Source organism: Sorex fumeus, unplaced genomic scaffold (genome assembly GCF_029834395.1).
Source record: "Sorex fumeus unplaced genomic scaffold, SorFum_2.1 ptg000115l, whole genome shotgun sequence".
NCBI classification, from domain to species: domain Eukaryota; kingdom Metazoa; phylum Chordata; class Mammalia; order Eulipotyphla; family Soricidae; genus Sorex; species Sorex fumeus.
In genome coordinates this window covers 2390455-2403732 of record NW_026606172.1, presented here as the reverse complement: position 1 = coordinate 2403732, position 13278 = coordinate 2390455, and the positions used below count along the sequence as shown (strand labels likewise).

At 41.9% G+C, this 13278-nt stretch overlaps 1 protein-coding gene across 1 annotated transcript in view; it reads right to left on the bottom strand.

Annotated features, from left to right (window-relative positions):
• Positions 1–13278, bottom strand: part of PROS1 (protein S) — a 95145-nt gene that overhangs the window by 4513 nt on the left and 77354 nt on the right. The gene's annotated exons all lie outside the window — the stretch shown is intronic.

Below are 13278 nucleotides of genomic sequence, written 5' to 3'. Positions count from 1 at the left end.
ACATGGCCGACCGAGTTCGATTCCTCCGCCCCTCTCGGAGAGCCCGGCAAGCTACCGAGAGTATCTCGCCCGCATGGCAGAGCCTGGCAAGCTCCCCGTGACGTATTCGATATGCCAAACACAGTAACAACAAAGTCTCCAATGGAGATGTTACTGGGCCCGCTTGAGCAAATCGATGAACAACGGGAGGACAGTGACAGTGACAGTGATTGAATCACTGTGAGATAGTTACAAGCTTTCATGTTTGGGTTATAATCACACAATGATCAAACACCCATTCCTCCACCAGAGCACATTCCCCACCACCAATATCCCTGGTATGCCCCCCTTTCCCACCCTCCCCTGCCTCCATGGCAGACATGATTCCCCATAATCTCTCTCTACTTTTGGGCATTATGGTTTGCAATACAGACCCTGAGAGGTTATCATGTTTGGTCCTTTATCTAATTTCTGCACACATCTCCCATCCCGACCAATTCCTCCAGCCATCTTTTCTTAGTGATCGCTTCTCTACTCCAGCTGCCTTCTCTACTTTGCTCATGAGGCAGGCTTCTAGCTATGGAGCAATCTATCTGTCCCGTATATCTACTATCCTTAGGTGTCTGCCTCATGTTGTTTTATACTCCACTAACGAGTGCAGTTCTTCTATGTCTGTCCCTCTCTTTCTGACTCATTTCACTTAGCATGATACTCTCTATGTCTATCCATTTATAAGCAAAGTTCATAACTTCATCTCTCCTGACAGCTGCATAGTATTCAATTGTGTATATGTACCAAAGTTTCTTTAACCAGTCATCTGTTCTAGGGCACTTGAGTTATTTCCAGATTTTGGCTATTGTGAACAGTGCTGGAATGAACATATAGGTACAGATGTCATTTCTACTGTAGCACAGTATTTTTAACATGCTTATTTTTTTACATCTAAGGAATCAGTCAGGCTTCCCATTTCCAACTAAATCTTCAAGCGAAAGTTAACTAGATAATTATAGTCTATTAATTTATACTAAGCGGTTCCAGTGGTTTGATTACACTTGTCGGTTCAAGAATTCCTCTGAGCACTCAACAATCTCCCTTGCTTGTCTCATGTGTCTTTGCTTACTGATTTCCACTCCAGAGAAGCCTGTGTGCTTTCCCTTTCTTTTTCCTCACCTTTTTCTAAATAAGTTAATTATAAAACTTTCTTGTTTCACCAAAACAAAAAAATGCCTCTGGTATCATAAGCACAATCAGTTTCATCTGAACTATAAGTACACTTAAGAGTAAAAGAGAGGACCAGGAAGATAGGGCAACAGGACAAAAGCAGGTTTGGCTTCGCATGTGAGAGCTGGGTTGGATTCCCTTCACTTCATGGTTCTTTTAGTTCCACGTGATTCCATGAGCATAGGGCACTTGGGGGGGGTGAAATGGGGTGGGGTGGGGGGAAGCAACTCTGCTGGGGACAGCATAGTCAGGATTGAGCCCCTAGCACATCTGGGTGCTCCCCCAGGGGTGGGGAATACATAAAATATAGCATGTCAGCATCTTCTGATACTCAGTTTTCACTGTACTTTTAAAAATTTAAGTAACAGTTTAAGCATTGCTGAATTGTTTTCCTACTCTATAACTACTTGGAAATCATTTTTAAATGTCATGGAAAATATATCTCTCTTATTATTGTTGGAATAATTACATATTTCTCAGACAATTTTTGCTGAGCATTCACTAGCACATCATGATAGGGGATTTATACTTATGTGACATTTGATGTTTGAAAAGATAACTATTTTAATGAGGCTTTAGTGAACAGTTTACAGCATTTGGGCCTTTCTGCACTGCACTTGCACTGTCTTCACTCTCTTTATCCAAATAATACTTAGGAAACAACCTAGTATTACAGAGAATCATAGAATCATAGTTCATCTTCAAAAACCCATCTCTCTCTCTCTCTCTCTCTCGCTTTCCTTGCCACAAATTTTAATTCCCATTGGATAGTTTTTAGAGCGGGTAAGGCGTTTGCTTGCATGCGACTGACCCGGATTCCATTCCTCCACCCCTCTTGGAGAGCCCGGCAAGCTACCGAGAGTATTCCACCTGTACGGCAAAGCCTGGCAAGCTACCCATGACGTATTCAATATGCCAAAAACAGTAACAAGAAGTCTCATAATTTGTTGTGAGACGTTACTGGTGTCCGCTCAAGAAAATCTATGAACAACAGGAGAACAGTGCTACAATGCTATTCTTTGTCCTCATTACATTGTGCAAAATATATGTGGGGTTGGAGAGACAGTGCAGTGTGAAGGACACCAGCCCTGCATGGTGCTGACCCAGGTTCAATCCCCTTTACCACTTATTATTCCCCCAAACTCTGTCAAGAGTCATCCCTGTGCAGGGAGCCAGGAGAAATTCCTTAGCACAGCTTGGTGTGATCCAAAACTCATATATATATATCTTCAAGTTTTCTACCTCTAACCTACCAATATAGTGAATAAAGTTCAACATTTCTCTGAGATCAAGGAAAACTTAAAAATATGTTTTGAGGTTATACCCAGCAGTCTTTTGGGAACATTCCTAGATCTGTGCTCAGAGGCTGCTCGTAGGACCGTGTATGTAAGAAATAGAACATGACTGGCCTCACATGAAGCAAGCACCCAAACCCCTATACTATTTCACCTACCCTCAAAGCAGCCTCTTCTTTTCTCTTTTCCTTTAAGATTTTTGGGGGAGGGTGCTACACACCTGTGCATGGTCAGGGCTTACTCCTGGCTCTGAACTCAAAAATGACTTCTGGCACTGTCCGGGGACAACATGGGGTTCCAGGGATCGAATCCAGGTGTACCTCATGCATGACAAGCACCAATCCACTATACTATTACTCCAGTCTCAAAGCAGCTTTTAAGGAACTCTGTCAAGTATGGCTTAATATTGTAGATTATACCACTGCTATGACATTCCTCAGACTCACTTAATATCCCTGATTTTAAATTCATAACATGTAGTTTAACAAACCAGTTTTGCATAACTTTCATAATTTATACCCTAATGTATCAGTTTTCTAGTTCTTCTAAATTTTTCCTCATTCTTTTTCTGCATACATATTGTCTGAAATCAGTCCTGAATGCTATTGACAAAACCCTAAAATCAGTGAAATTTGTATATTTTTCTTTTTAATTTATTTGTTTCCTAAACTTGCATCCAACTAATTGATGAATACAATGGTAGATGAATTACAAAGTAGAACACATGCATTTTAAATGCAATTACATTTCTTAATAATTCATCATTTAAAATTAACTATAGTTAGCTCTATAAATTTATGTCCTATTTACTTTTATTTCCTAAAAATCTAGATGAGATTATTAGGTATAGGAAATGAAGATCCTACGCAGTTAAATTACCGTAATATCAAATTCAGAATTCTTTCCCGAGAGTAAGCAGTAAATGGTATCTGAAAATGCTACTAAAATATTTTATCCCTTGGGGCCAGAGCAATAGCACATTGTGTAGGGGGCTTCCCTTGCACACAGCTGACCTAGGTACTACCTAGTGTCCCCTGATCTGCACCAGGAGGGATCCTTCAATACAGAGTCCTGAGCAAGCCCTGAGCACCACCAGGTATGACCAAAAAAAAAAAAAAAATTAAAACACTCCCTTGCTTCAATTTATTGTGTCATTTGCACTTGTCACTGTCACTGTCCACCAGTTGTTCATGGATTTGCTCGAGCGGGCCCAGTAATGTCTCCATTGTGACAATTGTTACTGTGTTTGGCATATTGAATATGCCACAGGTAGCTTGCCAGGCTTTGCCGTGCGGGCGAGATACTCTCAACAGCTTGCCGGGGTCTCCGAGAGGAGTGGAAGAATCGAACTCGAGTCGGCTGCTTGCAAGGCAAACGCCCTACCCGTTGTGCTATCGCTCCAGCCCAGTCATTTGCACTTATAACTGCAAAACATTTGCTGTCAAAAAGGTCCACTCAAACACAGGTTCCCAGATCCCACGAGGCTACAGAAGTGTCTCCCCAGTAGAAGAGTCTCCCCAAATTGGGAAGCAAGGAAATCACCTGAAATGACAGCTCAAAATGACAGCCTAGAAGGAATCCTAATACTACAGAGTTATGAAAGGGCTCCAAAGACAACTTCAAAACATCAATCTAATTATACTCACTGAAATTAAAATATAAATGTAAGGGGACTAGGCAAAGAAAAAAAAACTGTGGAAAAAGAGTAAATAAAAATAAAAGACCTAAAGAATAAAGTACGTGAAGTGAAAGAAAGAAAAATTATATATATATGTATATAAAGGTAAGGTAAAGGTAAAAGCCCTCCCGTTGATCATCGATTTGCTCGAGCGGGCCCAGTAACGTCTCCATTGGAGACTTTGTTGTTACTGTGTCTGCATATCGATATGCCTGTGTCTGGCTGGAGCGATAGCACAGCGGGTAGGGCGTTTGCCTTGCACACAGCCAACATGGCCGACCCAAGTTCGATTCCTCCGCCCCTCTCTGAGAGCCCGGCAAGCTACCAAGAATATTCGATATGCGACATATATGTATATGCATATATATGTATATATATATACATATATAAATGTTCAACAGCAGAATGAGAAGATCCAAGTTTTGATTTAGGGAATTCAAATATTAATCAGGAAAAACACTATCCTAAAAGACAAGCAAAAACTAAACTATATTAAATTAAGATAATGTTAGGGAAACTGAGGTTGGGGGTTCAGGGAGAATCAAGATGAACAACACTTGCATCAAAGGGGTTCCATGAAGAGAAGAGAAACAGGGAGAAAATTGTTATCTAAAGAAATACTGAAGTTGAGACCTTCCCAGGCAGAAAAAGGAGTTAGATACACAGATCCAGGATTCACCAAGTTTCAAATTAAATAAACCAAAAAAGGACCAGAGGAATTGTATTTTGGTTACAGTGTTTGCCTTCCACACAGCAATCCAGGTTGAATCCCCTACACTGCATATGATTTCTGAAGTTCTGCCAGGAATGATCCTGATGCAGAGCCAGCGTGTGACCTAAAAAAAGCAAACTAACTAAAGAATAACCCAAGCACACTCAGACCAAGATACATAATAATCAAGCTGACAAAAATCAAAGAGAGAATACTAAAAGAAGCAAAAAGAAAGATGAGAACAACTGTAAAAATATCAGCATATATTTTCTACGATTTTCTGCAGTATTCTACTAGCTAGGAGGGAGTTGCATGATACATAAAAGGTACTGAATAGGAGAGATTTTCACCTAAAAATACCCATTTGGAGAATTACTTAGATTTCAGTGGTGAGTAAAGAAGTTTTCAGACAACCAATTAAAAGGATTTATCACCCATAAACTAATGTTCTAAGAAATATTTAAAGTTTCGAATAAGGGGGAAATATATCTAACTGGATCAGATATACATATCATATATCATATATATATGATCAGACCACCGTCTTCTTTGTGCAAAATTCTACCTCACAGAACGAGGAGAAAAGAATGCAAGGTTTAAGAAGAGGACTCCCAGAATGACCACCAACTGGGAGCTCTTTGGCTCTGTTGCGGCAACATGGGAAGATGCCGTCATTGACAACATTGATGAGGAATACGATCGAATGATTCAGCACCTCCATGATTGTGCGAGGAATGCCAAGAGAGAGATAACCACAAAAAACCGCCTTTCTTCGAACACTCTTGAACTTATTCGCCAACGTGGCTTGGCACATGCCTCAGGCAACCACAAGCGAACATCCGAACTGGCAAAACAGTGCAGAGAAGCCATCAAGGATGACCTCAAAAACAGGAGAGCAGCAGTACTGATAGATGCGGCAGAAGCTGGGAAAAGTATTCATAATGCCCGCCTGTCCTTCACCAACTACAAAACCAAGATGACTGCCCTCCGACATCATGATGGATCTATCACATCTTCCAGAAGGGCAATGGAGAAGATTATTCATGACTTCTACTCAGATCTCTTTAATAGCCACGTTCACTTGCCCACATACCACATACCACATGATGGATATGTCATTCCCAATGTTCTCCCTTCCGAAATCCAACATGCCATCTCGTCGGTAAAGAAACAAAGAGCACCTGGCCCAGACAAGATCAGACCTGAACACCTGAAGAACTTACCATCAGTACTCATCAATACATTGGCTTGACTCTTCACACGCTACCTGTCTGAATGCAAGGTTCCATCCCAATGGAAAACCAGCAGGACTGTACTACTATACAAGAAAGAAGACATCCACGACATTGGCAACTATCACCCAATCTGCCTATTGTCTGTCATCTACAAACTATTCACTCGAGTCATCCTGAATAGGATTAGCAGAACACTAGATGAAGGACAACCATGTGAACAAGCTGGATTCCGAAAAGGATTCAGTACCATCGACCATATCCACACGATTACTAAGCTCATTGAGGTTTCTCGGGAGTTCAAGATGCCGCTCTGTCTAACGTTCATTGATTTAAAGTAGGCCTTTGATTCTGTTGAGACGGAAGAGGTCATGGAAGCCCTAGCCAATCAGGGCATACAAACTCAACACATCAGTATCCTTCGTGAGCTCTATTGCGGATTCACTACCAGGATCTCACCATTCTACAAAGAAGTGATCGTTGATGTCAAGAGAGGGGTTCGGCAGGGTGATACCATTTCACCAAAACTCTTCAGTGCCACCCTCGAGAACATCATGCGACGACTGGAATGGGAAAGCATGGGAGTGAAGATAGATGGTCGGCAACTACACCACCTCTGCTTTGCTGATGATATCGTTCTAATAACACCAAACATCAGCCAAGCAGCACAAATGCTGAACGACTTTGACAGTGAATGTGGAAAGGTAGGACTACAGCTGAATCTTACGAAGACAATGTTTATGAGAAACAGCCTTGTTCCTGACGCTCCATTCGCTCTCAACGGAACCACCATCTCCGAATACAACAGTTATATATACCTAGGTCGAGAAATCAACATGATGAATGACCTGGCACCTGAGTTGCGCAGGAGGAAGAGAGCGGCTTGGAATGCCTTCAAGAGCATTGAAGAAATAACTAAAAGGACAAAGAACCTCCAGCTACGAACACATCTCTTTGATTCCACTGTTCTTCCTGCATTAACATATGCCTCAGAGATCTGGACCCTACGAAAATGGGATGAGAACGCTATTCGGGTCTCTCAAAGAGGAATCGAAAGAACTATGCTTGGAATATCACGATTCACTCAAATGAGAGATAGAATCCGGAGTTCTGATCTTCGTCAACGCTCAAGAATCAGGGACGCTGTCTCATTTGCCAAGACATCAAAAATCAGATGGGCTGGACATGTAATAAGGTTTACAGACAACCGCTGGACTAGAGCCATTACTGATTGGATTCCACGGGACATCAAAAGATCACGTGGACGCCCACCTACAAGATGGTCAGACTTCTTCGTCAAGACCCTAAATGATCAGTTTGAGGCTCTGCATGTTCCTAGAACGAACAGATACCATTGGGCTACGCTAGCACGCAACTGGGATGAATGGAGACGTTACTGGCACCTGCTCGAATAAATCGATGAATAACGGGGATTAAGTGATTAAGTGATATCTAACTTGGATATTTAAATACCTAAAGCATAAAATGGGGAAGATTAGAGTGATACTTGTTACATTTAAAATGAAATAAAGATTTACTTGCTTTCAAAGTGGGCAAAACAGATTCTAGATTACATAAACAAAAGTGTCAAGGAAAGAGATGGAAGGGGAAGCAAGTACTAGAGGTTGGGAAGTAATATAGGGGCAAGGATTAAGCACCTTAGGCACTCTCTGATTTGAAGGAAAAGTATCATTCATATATATATATATCTATATATATCTATCTATATAAATAGATATATATGTATCAGTAAATCCAATATTATTGTAACTATGTCGGCTGTGTGCAAGGCAAATGCCCTACCCGCTGAGCTATTGCTCCAGCCCCAGCAAGCTACTGAGAGTATCTCGCCCGCAGGGCAGAGCCTGGCAAGCTACCTGTGACGTATTCGATATGCCAAACACAGTAACAACAAGTCTCATGATGGAGACGTTACTGGGCCCACTTGAGCAAAACGATGAACAACGGGAGGACCGTGATTATTGAATGTAACTATGGGACCCAAATTAAAAAAATTAACTTAGGGGGTATGGTGCTGCCAGCAGGTCAATCTGTACCTGTGAGGTGAGTGCATCAGCAGCCTGATGACAACGTCAGACTTTCAGATACCCCGAAATTGCTGCTGTGCCTTTGGCCAGACCCCAAAAACTTGGGGCAGGGTTTAACAAGAAAGTAAACGGTCAAAAGTTAGGGATGTGGGAGACACACCCACAAACCACCTTCGGCTCAGCTATATAACTGGAGGCATGGCCTCTCTGCTTAATGGCCATGATCCCAGAGTCTCAGAAACGAATCTCAGAACCCAAAGGCTTTTGGCAGAAATATGTCCTGGTCCTGCAGTAGGTTACTGGCACTGGGCCAGTCCAGGTGGGAATAGGTTTTGTGCCTTGGCCTGTTCCCCCTGGTGGCCTGGTGACCACCATCCTCCAGAGGCCACTGGACAGTCAGGTTTAGGCCTGCAGAGACGAGACACATGGGGGTGGAGCCGACTCATTCTCCCCATCCCAACGAGACCCCAAGTCACCGCCTACAAATGGCCTCTCTGGTCCCTGATCAAGCTGATTAGTAGCCATGATACCGGAGACTCAGAAACAAATCTTGAAACCCAGTGGCTTTTGGCAGAAATGCATCTGGACTGCATACAAGGTGGCCGCTGGCTCAGAGCTTATTGGAAAGCCAGGTATGAGCAGGCGGTGACAGGGCAACTGCAGTCTCATGGGAAGGGGGATGGTACCGGATCGTCCTTCACGCCCTACCGAGGTCACGAGTTGCCCCCCACATGCGGCTCTCTGGCACAGCCATGGTTCCAGAGGCAAAAGGACTTAATCCAGAGCCCAGAAGCTTGCAGCAGAAAAGTGAATGGACCATGTGTTAAACTATGGCACCATGCCTCCCTGGGAGGGAAAGGGTGTTGCTCCCTTCCGCCTTTTCCCCCCCTGGCAGCAAGGTGGCCGCCGGCTCAGAGCTTATTGGAAAGCCAGGTATGAGCCAGCGGTGAAGGAGCAACTGCAGTATCATGGGAAGAAGGGCGGTACTGGCTCATACTTCACGCCCTATCGAGGTCACGAGTCCCCCCCCCCCCCCCCGCAAGCAGCTCTCTGGCACGGCCGTGGCTCCAGAGGAAAAGGACTTAGTCCAGAGCCCAGCAGCTTGCAGAAGAAAAGTGAATGGACCATGCATTAAACTATGGCGCCATGTCTCCCCAGGAGGGAAAGGGTGTTGCTCCCTTCCACCTTTTCTCCCCTTGGCAGCAAGGTGGCCACCGCCTCAGAGCTTATAAAAAATACCAGGTATGAGCCAGTGGTGAAGAGGCAACTGCCGTCTCATGGGAAGGGGGGCGGTACCGGCACATCCTTCATGCCTTACCGAGGTCATGAGTTGCCCCCACAAGCGGCTCTCTGGCATGGCCATGGCTCCAGAGGCAAAAGGACATAGTCCAGAGCCCAGCAGTTTGCAGAAGAAAAGTGAATGGAACATGCGTCAAACTATGGGGCCATGCCTCCCCAGGAGGGAAAGGGTGTTGCTCCCTTCTGCCTTTTTCCCCCCTGGCAGCAAGGTGGCTGCTGCCTCAGAGCTTATAGGAAAGCCAGGTACGAGCCGGCGGTGAAGGGACAACTGCAGTCTCATGGGAAGGGAGGCGGTACAGGCACGTCCTTCACGCCTTACCGAGGTCACGAGTTACCCCCCATGAGCGGCTCTCCGGCATGGCCATAACACCGGACACACAGAAACCATTCTTGTAATTATCTGGCTCCTTGCAGAAATCCAAAATCGTGGCCGCATGACATTATATGATTCTCATAGCCAGCTATAGAAAACAAAATATTTCACAATGCCTTTTCAGCAATTCTGATTGTTTGGGGGGAAATTCTAAAAAGTAATGGTGCATCTTTTGTCGAAATAATGAATGTAATCAATGTAGAGAAGATTTAAGTAGAAATCATCTGCCTCACAGGCATTTGGAGGGGTGTGAGTGGGGGTATAGTGGGGTTCTTGGTGGTGAAAAATGAGTACTGGTGAAGGGAAAGGTGTTTGATCATTGTATGACCAAGACTTAAACCTAAAAGCTTAGTACCTTTTCCCACAGTGATTCAATAAATAAATATAAAAAGAAAAAATAAATTAAAAAAATTAAGGTGGAGTTCATGCCCAATTCAATCAGCTAATCAGTGGCTTAATAAATAGCAGCACTCCTACAAAAAAAATTTTTAAAAAATTTAAAAATTAACTTAAAAAATATCAAGGAGTCAGATAGAAGTTTGAGGGAATATGGAATCAATGGTAGACAGATGGGGACATGATGTGGTGGGAATATTCTTAGCCTGAAAACCTGCTATAAACAATTATGTAAAGTACAGTGTCTAAATAAAAAAAAATATATATTTACTTGCTTGAATTAAAATAGGGTGCGGCCAACAGAGTGTACAGTGGCTAGTGTGCCTGGCATGGCCCCAGCACCACATGGCCTCCTGAATATCATCAGTGTCACCTGAGCATTGTCAGATGTGTCTCTGGTAGCTCCCAAGCACTTCTGTAGTGGGTTCCCAGAACCTCAGGACCGAACTGACACCAGATTCTTAGGCCTTAGCACTGAGTCACTGGCGCAGTTGGCTGAATATTGCCAGAAGTGGCACCAGGATCCCCTGGGCACACAATGAGAAGCCAACCCCCCAAAATATAATATACTTATTATCTTGGATATAAACCTTATGATAAATGAAAATTTAAAAATACCTATATGGAAAAAAAGTAACTGAACTTGATTATTACACAAAATATATAAATAAGCCATTTTTTTATGCCACTAAATTTTTTGTTTATTTTGTTTTGTTTTGATGCCAAACCCAGCAATGCTCAGGGATTACACCTGACTCTGCACTCAGGGATCACTTCTGGCAGAGGCTAGGAGTACCATATGGGGTGCCAGGGATCAAAATTGGGTCATCCTATCCATTGAACTATTGCTCTGGCCCCACCAGTAAATACTTTGATATCAATAGTTTCACTAAACAGCAATAGACTGAACTCACCCATCAAAAGGCATAGAGAAGAAGAATGGACCAGAAAACAAGATCCAACCTTCCACAACTCCAGTGATGAAGGCTCAGAGTGAAAGGTTGAAAAACAATCAAACAAAGAGTGCTCTTAAGAAAGGCAGGAACAGATTAATCAGATAAAATAGACTTCAATTTAGAAAAAGTTCAACAAGAAAGTGATAGACTGGGGCTGGAGCGATATAGCACAGAGAGTAAGGCATTTGCCTTACACACAGCCAACATGGCGGACACAGGTTCGATTCTCAGCATCCCATATGGTCCCCCGAGCACCGCCAGGAGCAATTCCTGAGTGCAAGAACCAGGAGTAACCCCTGAGCATCGCTGGGTGTGACCCAAAAAGAAAAAAAAAAGAAAGTGATAGACATCACATAATGATTAAACAATCATTTCAAAACAAGTGAACTTAACACTCAATAACTGTATGTACCTAAGAAAATCAAAATACGCAAATCAATGATTACAATGTCTGAAGAGAGACACTGACCACAACAAAATAGTAATAGAGGTTCAGGGAGCTGTCTCAGAGGGCTAGTGTACATGCTTTGCATTCAGGAGACCCAAGTTCAATACAAAGTACTGCATGGACCTCTGAATATCACTTGGCAGTGATCCCTGAGCACCAACCCAGGAGTAGACCACAGGCATCATCAGGTGCACTCCCACCCAAAGGAAATGTAGTGGAGATCTTTTCTATCCAACTTTCACCGTGAACAGGTCAATCAGACATAAAATCAATAAAGAAACAAGAGTCTTAAATGAACAATTGCACCAGATGGGCTTAATAGACATTTATAGTCCTCACCATTGCCCAAAATTTGAATAAATATTCCTCTTAAATGTATGTGGAACATTCTCCAGGATAGAACACATGTTGGAGCATGGAGCAAATGTTAATTCATAAGAAATGAAATCATATTAACTATATTTTTGGATCACAATGTCATAAATCTAGAAACTAAACATAGAAGGAAAGGTAGAAAATATAGGGAAGCTAAACAATATTCTATGGAACAACTACTGGGTTAATAATTAAAAGAGGAAGCAAAAAAAATTCCTGGAAACAAACCAAAATAAAGATATGAACTTTTAGAACATATAGACACAGAAAATACTAAGAATGTTCATTACAGTACAGAATTACATCATGAAAAAATAAAAAATCTCAAATAACATAATTACACAACTCAAGGAATTAGGGAAAAAAAATAACAAAATCTTGCTTTACAAGAAGGAAGGAAAAATAAAATTAGAGCAGAAATAAAACAGAACTCAAAAAAACATAAATATCAATAAGATAGAGATTGACCCCCAAACAAAAATTCTACAAAATACTCAAAAGTACAAAGATGATCAATAAAATCTTAACATGCCAAATTCACCAACATAAAAAAATCATACATATCCCTTAATAAATTATAAAAATCATATGATCATATCAATATACCAGAAAGTTTTTGAAAAGATTAGCTTATGATAAAAATGCTAGCAAAATGAGGAAAGGAATATATCTCAATATGGTAAAGACCATGTAAGGCAAATCAAACACTAATATCATACTCAGTGTTGAAAAAACTGAAAAACAGAAAGCTTTTTGTCTAAGACATGAATCTCCACAGTCACATTCTTTTTAAATGTTTTATTGAAAATTCTAGGGGCTAGAGTGATAGTACAGCGGGTAGGGTGTTTGCTTTGCACATGGCCAACCCAGGTTCGATTCCCAGCATTCCATACGCCCATATGGTCCCCTGAGCATAGCCAGGAGTAATTCCTGAGTGCAAAGCCAGGGGTAACCCCTGTGCATCGCCAGATGTGACCCCCCCAAAAAAAAGAAAGAAAAAGAAAAAGAAAATTTTAGTAACAACAGCAAGACAAGAAAAAGAAATTAAAGCAATTCAAGTTGGAAAAACTGAGTAGAAGTACCACTGTTTGCAGATAACATGGTAATATACATATGAAATCCTAAAAGAATCCACTAACAGATAATAGAATAATAAACCATCAAAATGGCAGATTATAATTTCAATACATAAGAGTTTTTACTTTCATATGCAAGCAACAAACTAGATAAGAAAGTTTTAAAATTTTATTTATAATCACATAAAAA